The following is an 18359-nucleotide window of genomic DNA, read 5'->3' as shown; positions in this document are numbered from 1 at the left end:
AATGTTTCATGAATAAATGCATCTGCCCCCACTTGTGTACCTCCCTGCACTGGGACCAGTAAATGTGCATTATGAGCCAAAAGCAGGTCAGATGACCTGGCTTCTAGCAATAATGTGCACAGAAGGCAAATGATTAAATAATGCATGTCTATCCACTTGACACGACATTCTGCAGCCACTGGAAATGATGCTCTCGAAGACTCAAAGGCCACATGGAGAGGCATCTAACATTAATTGAATAAATAGACCATAAAACATGTGCTGGTCTAGCCATCATGTGCATGGCCCCATATGTAGGGGAAGACCAAACAGAATCTGTTACTGTGAAAGGGGCATGATTCTGCTTGATATGTTTCCAAATGCTCTTCCATGTTGTTCAGTTTTTACAATAAACAGGGAGGTAAAGGGGGTATGGGTGGGGAACAGCCCCCAAGGTTGGAAATTAACCCAGGGCTTCTTCATGGGCATGTGGCCAAACTCAGTGTGCTGAACTCAGAATGAAGGCTGAGGGGCTGGGCTGGGGGAAAGATGGGTCAGCCAGAGTTCATTCAGGAATGAAATGTGGACTTGACCCAAAATAGCTGTCATGCTCAACCTGAGTCTGAATTAATCCTCCTCTTAGTTTATTGACATCTATGAAATTGATTCTCGCCACAGAATCACAACCCATGGCCCTGGCATTTCAGTCGATAAAAAGCGTGACTGGGAGGCAGTGGAAAGCATCTGCACTGAGTATCCTCAGAGGGCACCGTGCACACAGACTTGGCGAAGGCCCCCGCGTCCCCTCTGGAGAGCGTTGCTGTGCATTACTGGAGGGAAAGAGGAGTGCGTGGAGGGGGGGCACAGGGAGAGGTGGGGGGGTGTCTTAGTCCGTTTTCTATTGCTGTAACTGAGTATCACAGACTGAGTATTTATGGAGAGTGAAAGTTTATTCAGCTCATGGTTCAGAGGGCTGGGAAGTTCAAGATTGGCAGCTGCATCTGGTAAGGTCCTTTCTGCTGGTGGGGACTCTGCATGCACAGGGCACAGGGAGACAACACCCTGGCTCAGGTCTCACTTCCTCTTTTTATGAAACCACAGTCCCACTGGATCAGGGCCCCACATTACAGCCTCAATTAACCTAAATTATCTCCCAAAGGTCCCACCACCACGTACCAATCAGATTAAGTTTCCGCATTCTTCTTAATACTGCACACTAGGGATTTAATTTCAATGTGAGGGGCGAGTGTTTGGCCCAATAGTTAGGAAGCCTGTGTCGGAAACTGAAGTGCCTAGATTAGATGCCCACCTCCAGCTCGTGACTCCAGCTTCCTGCTAGTGCAGATCCTGAGAGAAAGCAAGTAATGGTGTGAGTCAGTCACTTCCTGCCACCTGTGTGGAGTCCTAGATTGAGTTCCAGACTCCCAGCTTTGGACCCTAGATGGCCATTAAGGGCATTTGGGGAGGGAACCAGCAAATGAGATATCTCTCCTTCTCTCTCGCTCAAATAAATGTAGTTTTTTTGTCTTTTGTTGTTGTTGCTGTTGTTTTAAATTTCAACATGAGTTTTGGTGGAGGCATTCAAACCATAGCAAGGGGTGTATGGTGGCGGGGCTGGGGGAGGAAAGAGCAGCTCCTGGTGTCAGGTGTCAGCTCCTGGTGTTGAAGCCCAGACCTCCTTGGCTGCAGGCTCCTCTGCCCTCATGCTAGAAGCCTGGCCCCACTTCGAGTTCCTTTCCTCACTGCAGGAAATTCCCCTCCGCTCTCCTAAGACCAGGCCCACTGCTTGGTTCCAGGAACAGTTTCCTCCCTTAGTCCACAAGTCCTTCATCTGGAAGAGAACAGGAAAGGGCACAGCTCAGAGGGCTTGCAGAGACTCATGACTGACAAGGATAACTAGGACAGGCCAGTGTAAGCCCCGGGCTACACCGCCCCACTCCTTTCCAGCTGGGCTACTGATCACGCTACACTGCAGGCCAGGGGGAGGAGCCTGTGGTGCCCACAGCATGTGTCCTGAGTCTGGCTCTTGTTTCTGATGAGAGCAGAAACAACCATTCTCCTGGAGTTGGTGCAGGAGCCTTGACCCAGTGCCCCCAGGCCTACCCAGGTCCTTCTTGGAAACTGCACCCAGCTCCAAGGTTTCCAGGGTAGTCAGTATCATTGGACACAAGTCTTCCTGAGTCTCTCAGAACAATCCCTGCTTGGATATAGAGCACTAAGCTGGTACCCAGTTCTGGCAGCCTCTATCATACTAAGCTCCTCAGGGTATGGCAGTTAGCTTGACTAGAATGGAACCCACTGTAACCAACCAGAATGTAGACAGGCCTTGGCTTTGCTGGTGTTGAAGCCCAGACCACCAGCAATCCAGCCCTTGGGTTCTTGTGTACCCACTTTGAGATACCTGATGTGCCAGGACCAACTCCAGAGTCCTAATCTTGTAATGAACTATATCCTCACCTGAGTCTGCCCCATCCATGGCACCCAGCATGCAGCCATCAGAACACTGTTGTCTCCACTGAGACTCTCCTGGCTTGGTCAGGCTGACATGCTCTGATCACGGCCACCATGGGATTTTTGACATAGTCATAGGTGCCAGGCTCTAGAACTGGATGGGTCATGGCCTCCTCAGGCTCTCTGCACACTCCACTATGGCATGACCGTCTGTGTCTAGTTCTGCCTCCTTCCTCTAGGGCAGGGACCAAATGTGACCCCCTCAAGCCCTTAGTTCAGGCTCAGGCACAGATGGAGCACTCTATAATGTGGGGACTCCAGGGACCGCCCTGTCTCTGACCCTCCTAAGCTCACCCCCTCACTTCCTTCCACAATTAGACACAGAAAACACAGGGATTAGAGGTCCACTGCTCAGCATGACTTCCTGGAAAGTGCTTTTCTCCCTCTGACCAGTTCTGCTATCCAGCTCCTGCTTTTGAAGTCCTGACGCAAGACAGTGTGAGGACAGAAGGGTGAACCGACCTCCCCCTGCAAAGTCCCAAGGCAAGGAATCCTCTTGGGAGTGAGCAGTCCAGGCCCTTGTGCTGCTGCCTCCACCCCCCAGATCTGCAGGGGGAGTGGGAGAGAGGAGACGGGTATATCCAGTCTGTGAACCAGAGGAAGAATGGCTGCTTGAGGCAGCCTGTGTGGCTCTTCTCTTTGAAGTGTTGCCTCTGACACATCCGTCAAAGATTTGTCCTAGCCTTTCTGATCATGCACAGTTTATTGCCCTCTGCTTCCTAATGTCTTTTTTCCATGCCCAAATCTTCTCTGGCAGTGTTCACAGAAGCAAAAGAGCCTTCAAGCTGGAAAATCTTGGGCCATTAGCTGCTCTAAGTGGAGTCAAGTGAGTTGGTCTCCACGGTGATGTTTATTTCCCTGCTCCTGGGTTGAGGCATAGGCTGCTCAGATGCTCCAAAGCAAACAAAGAAACGGGATGCGGATGAAGATGGACACAAGCTCACAGGAAGTCTCGGGCACCTGGCAGAGGGACAGACCCATTAACTGGCACTGGGCCCTCCCCTCTCCAAGACCACATCTTTCCTTTCCATTTCTGGGCCTTTTGCAGAGGAAACAAGGGACTGGGTCCTTAAGTGAACCTGTCTTGTAGCTGCCCCTGCTTTCCAAGTCCCCCCGCCCCATCCTGCCCACTCCCTCCCTCCTGCCTTTCTCTGATTTAATGGCTCAGCTCCCACATTTGGAGGTGACTGCTCATAGTGCGTCTGCGCCCCCCAGTCATTTTCAACTCCCCATCCCACTTCTGTGACCCAAATGCAAAATGTTACACGGCTCCCAACCACAGAATCATCCTGCTGACTTCTGCCCGTAGTCTGGGATTGTGCCTGTCCAGTATACTAGCCACTGGCAGTATGTTGCTATTTAAATTTACATTAAAGAGAATTTAAAATTCAGTTTCTCTGTTCCACTAGCCACATTTCAAGTGTGTGATAGCCATGCGTGTGACTGTTGTGACTACCACGTGGACAGTACAGGTACAGAATATCTCCATCATTGGAGAAAGTTCTCTTGAATCGTGTTACCCAGGGTTTTAAGATGTTTCAGGGTCCTGATTCTTTTTCAAATTTTTTTGTTTATTTATTCAAAGGGCAAAGAAAGAGAAACAGAGAAGAAACAGAGAGATCTCTCACCTAATGGTTTACTTCCCAAAGGCCCTTAACAGTCGGGGATGGGCCAAGGCTGAAACTAGGATCCAGAAACTGTCTAGGCCTCCCATATGGGTGGCAGGGACCCATGTGCTTGGGCCCTCACCTGCTGTCGCCCAGGGCGAGCACTGGCAGGCAGCTAGCATGGAGAGCCGAGGTGGAACTTGAACCCAGGCCCTCTGATATGGGGTGCAGGTATCCAAGCAGCATCTTAACCATTGTGCAAGATGCCTGGCCAGTTTCCTGATTCTCTGACTGAAAGCATTCACTATTTCTCCCAGCATCCCTTGCCATCTGTAGGTTTGACCATACAAAGAAGGGGAAGGAAGGGTGGAGGCTGAGTCTGTACAAGGAACTTAGAAGTGTGCACCTGGTCAGGATTGGAAAATGAATGTGGTGACAGAAATAGCGATGAGGAAGGTAAGATCTGTCCCTTGATCTCCTGAGGCCATTCTATTTTGGGTGCTATTTCTTTGCAATATTGATTTTAAATTAGCTGTTAAGAGCATTTCATTGTTTCACAGTTTTCTAAAGCATGTCTCTGCTTCAAATATTTGGTAGCTATAGAGCCAAGCAGTAGGGGCGAGCAACTAGACCAGCTAGGGTGAACTCCAGGCCACCCTGGGGAGACCCACGGAGCTTCTTGGCATGGTCCAGACCAGCTTGTCAGCGCGACCTGGGTCAGCCAGCTCACCAGTCTTTGCTGCCTCTACTTCCAGTGTTCAGTCCCTAAAACGACCTAAGGCATGAGGTTGTGGAAAGCCGAATGAAGGTATTGCATCATCATTCATCTCCTTGCCTGACACCCACAGGGCCTAACTGTGCATGACACCTCAGTAGGCACTCAGCAGACCTGTTGACTGGGTAAAGATCCTATTTACAACTATGCTATGCATTTTGTAAAAGTGGGACGGGATTCTTAAAATCACAACAGATAAGATGATCTAAGCTAGAGCCTCTATTTTATTTTCGTCTTTGTTCTGTCTTGAGTCTGAAGTTTATTTCCTTGAGGAAAATCTGGCCCGTGGTCTGCACCGCAGGGACCCGGTTCCCTATTCTGTTCTCTCTCCAGTCAGTCCCACTTTCTCAGCACCACATGAGCAGCCTTCGCTTGCCAGGCTCTGTGTTGGGTGCTGAGTGTTCATTGTCAACCTCAGGAACACACACGTGATGGACTTCCCTGCAGCACAGCACCAGGGGGAAGAGCAGGCAGCCACCCTTTCTGGGTGCTGTTCCTCTCGCTGTCTTTCAACAGGGCTGCCCGTTCTCCAGATCCCCAGCACCCAGCACCAGTCAGGGCTGCGCCTAAGCCAGCAGCTTGTGGAATATCCCACCAGCCTCCCAGCCTGCACAGGAGCCCAGCCTCACCTCATCGCAGCACCAACAATCATGCCTCTGCCCTCATAGCCTCCTCGGTTTCTGCCCTTCCTTCTGCCCAGCTGGGCCTGCTCCTGTGGACCAGCAGAGCCACTCTGGCTCCTAAGGGCTCTCCTTGTCCTCATGGTGTCCATGGCTTCCATGCCACAGGAACCAAGGACTCTGGAGGACCTTTCCCTCGCTCTGGGGTAAGCCAGCCACTGACTCTTCACATGGAATCTTAGAACCATCAGCTGGAGGAGAAGCCTTGGGCATGTGGGCTCTTGCCTGCCATGGCCCAGGGAGTCTAATCCTTTTGAGTAAGAGAGAGTCTCCCTCACCGGTTCCAGCCTTGACTGCAGTGCACTTCCCAGGCTATCCACAAGGTTCATTTTCTATTTTGCACGTGAGGAGAACTGACAGGCAAAGGTCTGAAGCCTCTGGCCCTGTGATAAGTGAGGTTGGGTGCTGTGAGTACCATCCCACAGCACCATGCCATCAGCTGGGTCCTAGGCCTCTCTTCCTTGCCTTCCCACGAGAAGGTTTCTGTGCCTTTTATTAGGGACTGTTTCCTCAAGAATATTCTTCTGGTGTATAATACGAGTAGAGTCACCAGGGCAACAGCTTCACAGAACACTTTGGCACCTGCTGAACACTCTGGTGCCTGGCACGGTGCCGCTCCTTTCAGTCCCCCAACCAGCGCGCAGTGTGGCTGCTGGAGAAGTAGAGTTCAGTAGCAAAGTGGCTTTACCCAGGTCACAGTGGACTCAGGCCCAGCTTCACTCGAGGGCCTGACTATTTAACCACGAGGCCACATGGCCCTGGCACACAGCACCAATGCTCTATGACAGTGCCCAGGAGTCACAAGGGTCCCTGGGCATGCTTAGTCCCTGTGGTCCCATCAGACCCATTTTGTGGGGGGAGGAGACAGAATGAAGCAGGTAGAAAGCAGTCTTACTGCCTGGGGGTGGGACGCAGGACTCAGCCTGACAGGCGTTTTAGGATAATTACATCGTGTCCACACACGCCAGGTGAGGCCGAGGTCTGAGATGCAGGGAGAAGAACCCTGGGAAGAAAGGCCAAGCTCGTTTTCTGGGCATTCCCTACAGAATCCCAGAAAAGTCTCCAGCCTCGTGGAGCACGGCCACGGAGAAGGGATGATCTGAATCCCCTTGTGGCTGTCAAGGAAATGAAAACCTGGGTCAGGTTCCTGGTCCAGGTGCCACCTTGTGCCAGTCATTTCATCCCTGACCTGTTTCCTCAGCTGGAAAATGGGACCATACCAGTGTCTGCCTCATAGGTTGCCATTAAGACCAATCGCTGATGGCTTTGAAAATGACTGCGAACCGCCCCCCCATGGATTGTGTGGATGTTAATGATTATACCTAAAATCCTGTAATTAGGGTGGTGCCTGTATGCGTACAGTGGCTAAGGAAACTGTTCCTTTTCAAGGAGACTCTGACATTTTAAGCTGAAAGGACCTTCTGAGAGCCTCACTTTAACCCTCTCTCTTTAATAAAGGATCCAGTGCAGCCTGCCTCGGCTCTCCTAGCAGCCCCCACGCTGCCTGCCGCTCTGTGGCAGGTACACCCACGGAAGGCAGAAACTTGCCCAGGATTCCCTGAAGGTTAAAATAAGGAGACTGCATAAGAAGCGATTCACAGTCATCTCAGATCCGTGGCTAAGGAGAACCCCCCCCCCCTTCTCTCCAAATGCTCAGCATGTCAGACTACAACAGTGCCCCTCAGTGGGAGGTGGGATTCCTCCCCACCAGCTCTCCCCTGACTAGGGGGTCCTCAAACTGCTGGGCCCTACTTTTGACAGCAAAATGCTGTTTTCCTTCTTTGAGCAGATTCCTATCCTCTGCCTCCCACGCATCTGCCAGCTCCTTTCCAGGGACTCTTCCTTCTGTCTTCTCAGGCGACAGCTCAAGGAAGGACCAGGCCCAGCGTCTTTGGCGCTCCTTGTTCCGAGCAAGGGATAGGTTGATTCTGATTCTGGGAGGCTTCTGCGAAATCAAAATAAACGTCTTCCTTCACCCAAAATAAATTCTGCCTCCTACTTGAGGATTTCTGCTGTAATTTAATGATGCTGGGGAATTTATTATCTTTCCATTTTGGAGTTCAGAAATCCAAAACTGATTTCATTGGCCTAAAATCAAAGTGTCAGCAGGCTAGTGTTCCTTCTGGATGCCTTCGTGGCAAACCTGTCTCCTTGTCTTTCCTGACTTCTAGAGCTGCTTGTATTCCATGGCTCATAGCTCCTCCCTCTGTCTTCGAAGGGCATCGCTGCTGTCCTCATCCCCTTCTTATACCTTTGGGTCTTGCTTCCATTTATTTATTTATTTACTTACTTACTTGAAAGAGCTACAGAGAGAGAGAGAGACAGAGAGACAGAGACAGATAGGTCTTCCATCCACTGGTTCACTCTCCAAATGGCCAAAATGGCTGGGGCTGGGCAGGCCAAAGCCAGGAGCCTGGAACTCCATCTGGGTTCCCCATATGGATGGCAGGGGTCCGTATACTTGGGCCAACATCTGCTGCTTTCCCAGACTGTTAGCAAGGAGCTGGATTGGAAATAGAGCCTTCTGCCTCCCAGGGATGTATTAGCAGGAAGCTGGAATCAGAAGCAGAGCCTGGACTCACTTGAATCCAGGCACTCTGATATGGGATGCAGATATCTTCATTGCTGTGCCAAAAACCCACCCTTCCATGAATTTTTTTAAGATCCCCTTGGACTCACGTTGGGTGATCAAGGCAATAGTCCCCATATCAAGTTCCTCATTTAATCACAATCCGCAAAGTTCCTTTTGCCCCATAAAGTTGCATATTCACAGGTTCTAGGGATTAAGGTGTGGACATCTTTAAGGGGCCACTTAACCCCTGAACCTTGGATTTATCAGTCAGTAGAGAAGAAAACAAACCCACTGGTACCCAGGAATGGAGGCTGAGCTGCGAGCATCGGGCCTCATTCCCTGGCAAATCCAGAAAGGATGATCCTGGGAGGGGTACAGAGGAGGGGTGGGGTTGGACGTGGTCATTCTAGCTGCCATGGCCTCCCTGGGGGCCCTGGGGAACTGATTGGCACTAACGTTGCCAAACTGGTCGTGAGTTTCCTAGGCCCTGTGCCTGGCGCAGAGGCACACATGCCCAGCAGAGTAAATCTGTCTGAGACCAGGAGAGAGCTCCATCCACAGTGCTCCTCCTTCTCCCTCATGCCCACCTCCAGGTAGTCTCTAAGTCTTTTCGCTCCCTTTCTAAATGTCCCTCAGGCCTTTTCTCTCCACTCCAGCACCACAGCCAAGCTGGAAGCCCATCCCTGCCCTCCTGGCTCATTGCCATGTCTATTCTTGGCTCTGCTGCCTCTGACCTCCTCACTCTTCAACCCATTTCCCTATCTTGCTGTATTGGTATCCCAAAGCAAACGAATGACTGTGTCTCTCCCTCTGTGGCTTCCCTTTCCCCAGGTGGAGGCCCAAGCTCTTTATCCTGAGTTATGCACTCTCTGCCCACCTCCCCACAAGCCCCAGACAATCAGAGCCAGAGCAAGCAAGTGGCAGATGGGTGAGGGCACAGCTGGGAATGAGGGTGAAGCAGATGAGGAATGGAGGCTGCGCAGATGGTGTTGCAGGGAGGGGGCTGGCCAGAGGCCCCTGTGCACAAGATGCAAGAGGCCCTAACCTGCTGGTCGCCCAGGCCCCAATCCACATCACTCCTCAGCTAACCCAGGTGGGCCAAAGGGTGAGCACCAGGTAGAGCCCAGCTACAAAGCTGTCAAATAGGGAATGATTTCTGGGTGCTAGTTATTCTCTTGAAGTCTGGAAGGAAAAGAAAGGAAGTCTTTTCTCTGCATATGGTTTGCCCAGACTCCCGGGATGGGAAGTGTGCACTGGGGCTGGTTGGGGTGAGGACCGTGGCTGACTGAGGGAGTGATTTGGTTTCTTTCTGCATCAGCGATATATATAAAGTGGGCCCAGGCCGCCACCTACCTGAGTCACAGCCACAAAGCTTAAACAACGCTTGCAGAGTGCTCTGAGGCCTTGACTGGGCGGTGTCCTGTGAACACAGAGACCGATTAATCACTGGGACAGCACCGAGTAGGGTGGCCTGGGGAGCAGTTGCCTTCATGTCCGTAACAGTGGGTGCAGCTGAGCAGGTAGTTCACTTGCCGGGTTGCAGAGTGCCCTAATCAGCAGGCTCCAAAGCAGCTCACTGCAGGAGGCAGGTCCACAGGAGCCACTTCACTGGCCTGGCCCTTATCTCTCTGTATTGCCTACAGGTAGGAAAACCTCCATCCCTGCTGGGCAGGGAGACTGGGAGGACTGTCAAGCCAAGGTGAAGCATCCTTTTAATCCCTTGTTAGTCCTGGGTAACCACATGTTCAGCTATGCCAGGGTGAGCCGAAGGGAGAAGCCTTTAGGTTCCACTTCTGGCTGGCTATCTCTGAGCCTGTTTCCTCATCTGCAAAGTGGAGTATTAATAATCACACCTTTCCGCATAGGATTGGCCTTGATGTCCCTAGCAGTGAGAGCAGGAAGAAAATAGTAATAAGGGTAATGATATCACTAAGAACAGCAACAATAGCACTAATAGCCAGAAAGGACACCACCACGTGCCCCGCACTCTTCTTAGCCAATAATTAGCTCCTTGGATCCCCATTTTATAGTCAAGGGAGCCTGTGAACAAAGTCATCGTAAAGTGGCCTCAGAGTTCCCACAGTCAGTGGGAGGAGGAGGCCCAGGCAGTCTGGCTCCACTCAGTTCTTCCCCCGTTCTCTGATGCTGCCTTTATCATTGCTGCCATTATACTCATTTCGGGGATAAGGCTTCATTACGATTATCATCACCCTCCTCCTCGTTGCATGGAGTAAACGAAGCTGGGCCCTGGGCCATGCGTGCTGTGTTGGGGATGGCAGCAGTCCTTGGTCTTCCAAAGGAAGGGAGGAAGTTATCATCAAGATGGAAGTGAAGTGTATGGGTTTCCTCACTCATCAAAACTCAAGACTCAAAGAAATACATAGGGAAAGCAGCCAGTCGATGCTGAAAGAGACTCGAAGTCCTCTGTGCATTGTCCCCACACTCGCTAGGCAAGGGGCTGCCTGTGGGTGACGGACAGAAAATCTCTGGTCACCCAGGCATCCACTGTCATGCTTGGACTGGCTGACCCAGGAAGCTTCTGAGGCCCCAAATTCTCAGCCCGTTAAGATGCTCAGCCCCTGTCCCAGAACCTCAGCCAGTCCCATCAGCAGGACCCTGGCTCGAGAACTGAAGACCCTGAGTCTCCCTGATAGCCATGGCAGCTCTGGGTAGCTTCCTCTCCCGAACTAACCGCAGAAGAATGGGCCCAGCATCCCTCACCCCCTGGTATAAACGGCCTGGCCAACACTTGCTCTGAACCCTACCACCACCACCCCCACTTCTTTGTTCCTCTAACCCCTCCTAAGCTTACTCCTGTACTGGGCCTGCTCTGTGCCCAACTCTGCATTCATGCTACCCCCTCTCCATTCTGCTTGCTCCTCCCTCAGCATCCTGCTGTCACATCATCCCCTTCTCCCATGGATGATGCACCCAGCAGGCCTGATCTAGACCCAGCATAGGCATGGTTCCCTCTCTGAACTCATCACAGTGAACTCAGACCCATCTGTGGACAAGCCCAGAACTTTGGTTCAGAACCATCTGGAACAAGGGACATAGCCAGGGGCAGGCTGACTTTAAGAATGAACAAGGGCCAGCGCTGTGGTGCAGCAGGCAGGTAAAGCTGCTGCCTACAGTGCCAGCATCCCATATGGGCTCTGGTTCGAGTCCCGGCTGCTCCACTTCCAATCCAGCTCTCTGCTATGGCCTTGGAAAGCAGTAGCAGATAGCCCAAGTGCTTGGGCCCCTGCACCCAGGTGGGAGACCCAGAAGAAGCTCTAGGCTCCTGGCTGTGGCCATTTGGGGAGTGAACCAACAGTTGAAAGAATTTCTCTCTCTCTGCCTCTCTGTAACTCTTGACTTTCAAATAAATAAATCTTTTTAAAAAATGAATGAACAGAAGAAAGACTTTCCCAAGCCACCTGTCTTTGAAATGGGCTTCTTGCCAGGCTAGCTCAGTCGGTCAACCATGAGAATCTTAATCTCAGGGTTGTAGAATGTGCTTCTCTATTGCCTTTTGGGTCCCAAACTTGTTTGCAAAGTATAGACTGCAAAATGCATAGCACCCCACCAAGTTCCCTGCAAGAGACACCAACATGGATATTATTCTCTGCCTTCTCCACTTGCCTTTTAGGGAACAAGTCCCTGTCGGGAAAGTGAGTCTCTCACCCTAGGAAAGAACTCAGCTTTAAAAAATTTAGTGCAATTTTCTTTTTATGTCAGATGGTTAGATTTAAAATATTCCAAGGTCTAGATTTGCATCTTCTTAAATTACTCATCACTCATCTCTCATCTACAACCCTTTTTTCATTTTTTGAAGACTCAGTTTTTTGTATTATTATTATTATTGTCATAATTATTGCTATGTGACAGAAAGACACATAGAGAAAGCTCGCATCTGCTGCTTCATACCCAAAAAGCCTGCTATGGCCAAGGCTGAGCCAGGCCAGTGCTGAAAGCTGGGAATTCAATCTAGGTCTCCCATGTGGGTGGCGCTTAGGCCACATGCTGCCTCCTAAGGTGCACCTTAGCAGGAAGTTGGAATTGGAAGCACAGCCGGGACTCAAACCCAGATACTCCAATATGGGATGAGGTGGGTCTAAACCTCTAGGCCAAACGTCCACCCTAAGGCTCAGTTTATATAAAGAATTTTAGTTTTCCTTCAGCCAAGTAGGTTCTCATTTCTCTCGGGGGTGGATTTGACCGTGTATCCAGCTGTCTGGATTAACACTCGGTGAACATCTTCACTGGCCTTTCTGCTGCTCCACACTGCTTCTGAGAGCTGTGGGCACCTAGTGGTCATCTTTCTCCCATGGGAAAGTGAAACCCAACAGGCCAGAAATGCATCTTGCTGACAACCAGCACACAACAGGAAGGAAGAAGGAGGCAGATCCACCTCCATGATAAGGCAGTTTCTTGAGAACAACATGACTCTATGCATGTCTGCCATTGAGCACTTGACATGTTCCATGCATGTGCTTATCGTATGTATCTTCTAAATAATCCTAGGATGCAGGCATCGGGCTGGATATGGTTTACAGAAGCTGTGACTTGGCAAATGTCCTAGAGCAGTAACCAGCAGGTGCGTCGGACACCTCACCCCGATGGCTGAATGCATGTTTACTCATTTATACCCTACATGGTTCCACACAGGGTTTGAGGCACCTCAGAGGGAGCAGTGTGATACAGCAAAACCACACAAAGAGCCAGAGTGAGGAAGCCACATCAAGGCAACTCAGAATACACCATGGCCTTTGCCTAGCAGCACATTGTCTTCAAGTTAAGCTCCAAGCTTCCTGGCAGCCAGAGCAAAGAAAGCCCAATCTCATCCCAAGTTATTGGTGTTTATAGCACAAACACAAGCCAAACACAGACCAAAGGCTTAAAGAAGCACAGTTTTGGGACTGGCTCTGTGGCATAGCAGGTAATGCTACTGCTTGCAGCACTGGCATCCCATATGGACACCAATTCAAGTCTCAACTGCTCCACTTCTGATCCAGCTCCCTGATAATGCAGCAGAAGGTGGCCAAGTGCTCACATTGGAGACCCGGAAGAAACGCCTCGCTTCAGCCTGGCCCAACCCTGGCCATGGCGGCCATTTGGGGAGTGAACTAGTAATGAAAGATCTCTCTGTCTCTACCTGTCCGTCTCTGTCACTCTGACTTTCAATTAAATTAAATCTTTAAACACACACACACACACACACACACACACTATGTTTCCTAAGTTTAAGTCCAAAAGCAAATGTCTCTAAAAGGCCGGTTAAGGTGGCTTGACAGTAACAAGAAAGTAACAGTTGAGGGGCTTTGTCCCAGGGCAGAAGGAGCCATCTCAGCAGCCCCACACAACATGGCCAGGGTGGCTCCAAGATGGTAAGGGCCATCAGTGCCCAGCCTCCCAGCTGGGGGTGGCAGCTATTGCAGACTGGGCTCCCTGAGATTTGCTGGTGAGTTCAAAGAAGCAAAGAAGGCAGACGGGGCAGAGGGAGCAACAGGCCAGACTGTGGTGGCCACTGGGACCTCAGCAGATTTTTGGGGCATGCAGGTGCTGAGATAGCCTCTTGTTGTCTCAAATGGAGGCCAAGGGGCCTGGCCTTTGTGTGTCCCCCCCCCTCCCCCAACCTCTGGGAGAGGTTTAACCTTGCATGAGGCAGTTTTCCTCAGCTGAGGGCAGTGAGACATTCCTAGCAGCCAGGGCATGGGTGCAGCAGCCCCGAAGATGGGATCTGGGCCAAAACACAGCAAAGAGCCGTGAAGTTCATTGTCCATGACGGAGGCCCCAGCACTCAACAGGCAGCCTTCTAGCCACAGAGCTCTTGTGAGAAGGACACGTCCTCCAGTGGCACAGGCCTCCCACCTGAACTTGGCAAAGCAGGCCCTAGAACCAGCCAAGGCACTTCTGGAATATAGCATCGCCTGTGTTCTGATGCATCAAACTCATGGCACCTGAGGTCCCAGAGGTTGTTCCTTTAGCATGGGCAACGATAACTTCCACCTGGAACCTGTTAAACACCCGACTAGGGCACACCTGCACACACGCACACACAACTTCATAAAGCAAAGCTCCAGACAGTGCCTGGCTGCAGCAGCGTTAGCACTTCCTGGTGAGCCTGCCAAGGTAAACTGTTTGCTGAGCCACAGGACCAGGCAGAATAAGGGGATGAGCTGGGTGGTGCTGTTAAAGGAAGCCTTCCAGGGGTGGAAGAAGACGATAATGGTCTTAGGCGTCTACTTTGTCAAGTTTGCCTGTTTCAGGCTGGGTGAGCAGGTCAGGAGGGACTCGGGGCAGCGGCCATGACCTGCAGAGGTAAGAGTGGAGCAAGGAGTGCATGTCTGGGACATGCCAGGGTCTGAGACCCACGGGAGGGGAGTTGGGAGGGGGCTGGCAGCAGACGGTGGGGGAGACACGGAGCCGGGGAAAGGGTCTGCTATGTGCCATGCCCCACAACCGTTTTCAGCCACGGCGAGGACTCCTCCCTGACCTGGGCCCAGCAGGAAATCCTGGCATGCGCTAGTCGCCAGGCAGGAAGTCCACAGCAACCTGTTACTTTCCTTAATGGAGATCTGCTCTCAGAGGCTCAGAGACGGAACCACAGCTTCATTCATAGTCCCTTTGGTTCCTCCTGGCCCCACCTAGCTGCCCTTATGGCACAGATGTTGTCAGTTTGAATCCGATGCGATGAACTCTTTAAATAGCTCCCCTAATGGATAATCAATTATTTCAGGGCTTTACTGCTAAATCAGGCTGTGGACACATTTGGGGGCAAAGCTGTTTGTATCTGAGCCAAAAACTGCCCTTTCTCTTTTACTTTGTGAACCGGAGCATGTCATATTAAATACCTAATGGTCTGAGACAGGTCTCCTGTGACCTGCAGAGAAAGCTGAAGAGGCTGACTCTCCAAGAACCTCCAAATTACCTGTGTAACTCATGGATCTTTTGAAAGTAGGCTCTTCATGAGAAGAGAGTAAAGGGTAGTAAAATAGAACCTCATGTTAATGTTTAAACTAAACATCTGCTATATTTTTTAAAATCAAGATTAACATAATATAAACACAGTAGTTATGGTTACGCTTTTCAGATTACCTAAACTAAAAAGGTTCTGGCAAGGAGAAAATTTAAGCTGTAGGATAAAGTTTCCATAGATGAATCTCCTGGAAACCCATCAGGAAAGCCACTTTGAACCTTGTATCCAGGAAAGCAAACCCTCTGCAAAGATACAGAGTTGGTGCAAACCACAGCTGGAACCTGGGCAACATTGACTGGGCAGAGTCCCATCCAGTCCCTTGCAGGTTGACCCAGGGGCCACCCAGTGCTGAAGGAATCCTCACTGCTGCTTGACCCCTGCAGACCCCCATCCCGGGGTCCCCACCATGGAGCCACGCTCTCCAACTCGCCACTCTGTCAGTGAGGGTCCATTACCTCAAATTCAAATGTCAGGGGATCCAGGGCCTTCTTCCTGGCCCTCTGAACTCTCTCTCTCTCTCTCTCTGGAATTTCATCCACTCTCTGGGCTTCACTTACTACCAACTTTTCAATCTCTGGCTTGATCTCCCGAATTGTGCCTTTTATGCCTATGTTCTCAAGGACAAGTCCACCAGCATGTCTCTCAGTCACTGCAGTTGCTGCCTGCCCATGTCTCACTCATTGTGGATACCAAACCTGTGCCACCCATCCCATTTCAGAGGGAGGTCTCCGGGTCCACCCAGAGCCTAGGCCAGAGGTCTGAGAGACCCCCTACTGGTCCTGCCCTTCTCTTGCCCTCAATGTCATGCCTGTCACTACTCCATCAGTCCTCCAGAGGATGTCTGCTCCATCTCAGCACCATGTTCCTGGTGACCAAGGCAGCCTCCTACCTGGCCCCGCTGCCTCTGAGCCTGCACCAATCAGACCATGTCATTCAACCTGACTGGCTGCTGCTAGCCCCCCTCGTCTCACGCTACGTCCCTGCAGGCCAGTCCCAAAGCTAGTGCTTTACCCTCCAAATCGTAGCACGTGCCTTTCCTTCTCTTCCTACACAGACGCAAACCAGGAAATGAAAGCCAGCTCCCACCTGTGGCGCTTGGAGAACACACACTCACACAACCAGGCCCGGAGACTTCCCCCAGGAAACCAGATGCCAGAGCCAGCACCCGAACTGACTGTCTCCATCCACCAGTGGCAGGCGGATGTGGGAGAGACCAGTCTGGGCTACGCACAGGAAGGGCTGCACACAGTGAGCATAGATGAAGCCTGCATTTGATAAAGTGGAGGCGCACAGCCATTTCTTCTCAAAGGCACTTTTAAAAGGCTTCCTCCAAGCCTTCAGTTTTGTAAATACTCGGTTTTCCCATCACTTCTCAGCTTCACAAAAGCAGCTAAATCACCAAGTGCCCTTAGAAAGCATCCTCAAGATGGCCAACGCTCAGCTGTTTACCTGCCAGCTGCAAGGACTCCCAAGTCACCCAAGTCCATGAGGAGCAAAACCGTATCTGAGGCTGGGGCCATAATTCGTGGCTGAGATGGGGCAGGAGACCAGGGCAGGGGATGTGTTTGTGGGACATAGTCTGGCAGGCCCTCCTAAGAGTGTACGTCACCAGCTGGCCAAGCCAGGCCTCATCTTCCCACAGCTCCAGTGGGAAGTCACAGGTAGGATGGTGAGGAAGGTTCTCCGTGTCTATTCTGCTAGGCTATGCCAGGAAACACGCCAGGCCCTTAGGAGAGCACCAAGACAGGGTCAGGGTACCCATCTTGCAGATGGGGAAACTGAGGCTTGGGGAGTGAGGAGACAGGGATCCTGATCCGCAGCTCCCAGTCTGTTCAGCCCATGCTGAACCCCTTGAAAATCATCTATGTCAGATCCTTGAACCCAAAAATGGAGAGTAAAGAGGGGATTATTTGACCTGTTTCCAAAGGAGGATTAAATTCCTTTTTGCATCCATTTCGGTGTACTGTCACATTTTTGTGACTAGCCTGGTGTTCTCTGAATCTACTTATCTTTTTATAGTTTGACCTTTACACAGGAAAAACCTCAATGATTTTGCACTGTTTTGAATAAACTAAAATGGATATGTTTTTCTGAATGATTAAAGAATAAAAAGCAGAGCCTGTCCCCATCAAAGCCCTTTAGGAGTAGTTTTCCCTGGAGGATGGGGTTCACGAGCCGCTCCCCGGGGGGCCAGGCCTTCCTGGTGAGGGCGGCTCATGCTCTGCCCGTGAGGAGAGGGAAGTCTCATCCTGACTACAAGGTGGAAGCAGGGCTGCTCCACTGTCCCCGCCCCCTTCACCTGTACTTGCCAGAGTAGCCAAAGCCGTGGAGGCCAGGGCAGGAACACTGGGCTCTGCAGCGAGCTGATGAGATACTGACAGCCATCACCACTGCCCTAGAGAGAGCTCACCTAAGATCAGGCCTGTGGCTCCAGCAGGTCCTCATTTACCTATTGTCATGGCACAGGCACTCCTCGTAAGCACTCGGCCAAGGTCCGGAAGCAAACCGAGGGTGAATTGAAAAAAGCACAAGCTGCTGAATCTGGGATGCATCAGTTCAGCTCTCTGTAAGTGTTTTTGGTTTTCTTTAAAATGTTAAGGGTAATAGGTCTTTATAGGACTGCTGGGAGGTTGATGTGTTTAAAATGGTGAGTGTCTAGCAGGTGCTCAGTAAGTGTACTTTCATTCCCTCTTTAAAAGCACAACTGCATGACCTACACCATACACCGTCCTATCTGCTTGAGCAGTGTGGCTGAAATGTTAGTACACAATGACTTCATGACGAGGTCCTCATTGCGCTGGCCAGCTGGCCAGGGATCCTGATCCCTGTAAAAATTGTGAAAATATGGGAATCATAGAACATCAGGCCTGTCCCGCCCAATTCCTCACTTTGGGATTTGCAGACCACTTAACTTTGTGCTTTATCTCTTGGATTTGATTTTTCAGAATTGAAACCAGGTAACAATGTTTATCAGAACCATGTGTTAAGTAAAGAAGGCGGTCTGGAGTGAGGGCCTCTCCTTCCAAAGCAAACACACGAGGACTGGGGGTGCTGTGGCTGGCGTGTTGACTCTCCAGAGGTGCTTTCTGCTGGCTCCTGGATTCACAACTGTGTTTTGGGAGGTGGTTGCAGCTGGAAATCTGTTGGATTCGTTAATCGTGTGTGTGTTTGGTGCTAGATGATCTGATCCTCGTGCGTCTTGGAGGCTGTTATCCTGGCTGTGGGCTTTCTCCTGGCCTACGCCTAAGGTTTGCGTCTGGTGACCAGGAAAGGC

General features: G+C 51.1%; 2 long non-coding RNA genes across 4 annotated transcripts; one reads left to right on the top strand and one right to left on the bottom strand.

Annotated features, from left to right (window-relative positions):
• Nucleotides 1–908: 908 nt before the first annotated feature.
• On the bottom strand, nucleotides 909–17511 carry LOC149120990 (uncharacterized). The gene is made up of 3 exons (XR_016225336.1): nucleotides 17395–17511; nucleotides 9478–9544; nucleotides 909–1810 (listed from the first exon to the last, which is right to left on the bottom strand). It is a non-coding gene; the product is annotated as an uncharacterized LOC149120990 (long non-coding RNA).
• Nucleotides 14115–18171, top strand: LOC149120989 (uncharacterized). Of its 3 annotated transcripts, none has more exons than XR_016225330.1 (4): nucleotides 14154–14238; nucleotides 14376–14427; nucleotides 17552–17651; nucleotides 18031–18171. It is a non-coding gene; the product is annotated as an uncharacterized LOC149120989 (long non-coding RNA). The 3 variants fall into 3 exon arrangements; XR_016225331.1 differs by having other exon boundaries at nucleotides 14173–14238; nucleotides 14362–14427; XR_016225329.1 differs by lacking the exon at nucleotides 14376–14427 and having other exon boundaries at nucleotides 14115–14238.
• The last annotated feature ends 188 nt before the right edge of the window (nucleotides 18172–18359 follow it).

This window comes from Oryctolagus cuniculus, chromosome 18 (genome assembly GCF_051225735.1).
Source record: "Oryctolagus cuniculus isolate XC-2025 breed Fujian yellow rabbit chromosome 18, ASM5122573v1, whole genome shotgun sequence".
NCBI classification, from domain to species: Eukaryota; Metazoa; Chordata; class Mammalia; order Lagomorpha; family Leporidae; genus Oryctolagus; species Oryctolagus cuniculus.
This window is presented reverse-complemented; position numbering and strand designations above follow the sequence as displayed.